The following is a 1,023-nucleotide window of genomic DNA, read 5'->3' as shown; positions in this document are numbered from 1 at the left end:
ATACAAAATTCATTAACACCTTCATTGAAATATTCATTCGGACGTGAATCAAGTTGAACAGATCGTGTCACGTTACGAATTAAATACTGTCTTTCTTTTTTTTTTTTCTTTTTTTCCTTTTTTCTTTTTTCTCCCCCTGAAGAAGAGAAACGACTATGACGTAACGTAAGTCCTCGTAGGTCGATGGTCCTACTACTATTCTCGTCCGAGATAACTCGAAACGAGTCAGGTAGTAAGTATGTATATTATACCTACACTAAAATAAAAGAATATAGAAACGAAACGAAACGAAACGAAACGACGACCTCGAGAACGATACGTCGAACGGTCGAATTTATATCCTTAAACTTTCTAATATTTCTTCTTGATCTAACTAACATAACTAATATCATAAATATATATATGTGTGTGTGTGTTTGTATAATCGGATATTTGATCGGTATATCTGAAATTAAATTGTAAAGTCTTAGGCAGGCATACGTAGTTTTTCCTCGTAAGGAGAAAAGAAAAAGAAAAAGAAAAAAAAAGAAAAAAAGGTATGAAGAAAAAAAGAAAAGAAAAAAGAAAGAGAAAGAAGAAGAAAAATTATCGAGTTGCGACGACTTTACACCGTAAGTAGTTTTACGAGGAGGGTCGTAAAAGACGCGGAACGCATTAAAACGAAAGATCAAGATCGCTCAACGTGTATATACGTGTTACGTTGAGCGTGTATTTATGCGCGTGGCAGGAAAGAATGGTGTATTCGATATATGATGATGATAATAAAACAAAACAAAACCAAAAAAAATACATAAATAAATAAATAAATAAATAAATAAATAAAAAAAGAAGACAAAAAAAAAGGAAAGAAAGGAAACTCTACCTTACCCCTTACCCCCTTCTCAGAAAAAAAAAAGGAAGAGAAGAGAGAGAAAAAACGGATCGAGTGATCGACGATAATCGTAATAAATCATTGTCAATAATGTCGGGTGTTAGGATCGAAAGATCAAGCAGAAATTATGAGAGAGAGAAAGAGAGAGAGAG

Source organism: Vespa velutina, chromosome 10 (genome assembly GCF_912470025.1).
Source record: "Vespa velutina chromosome 10, iVesVel2.1, whole genome shotgun sequence".
Classification (NCBI taxonomy): domain Eukaryota; kingdom Metazoa; phylum Arthropoda; class Insecta; order Hymenoptera; family Vespidae; genus Vespa; species Vespa velutina.
The sequence above is the reverse complement of the archived record's forward strand: the minus strand, read 5'-3'. Positions refer to the sequence as shown.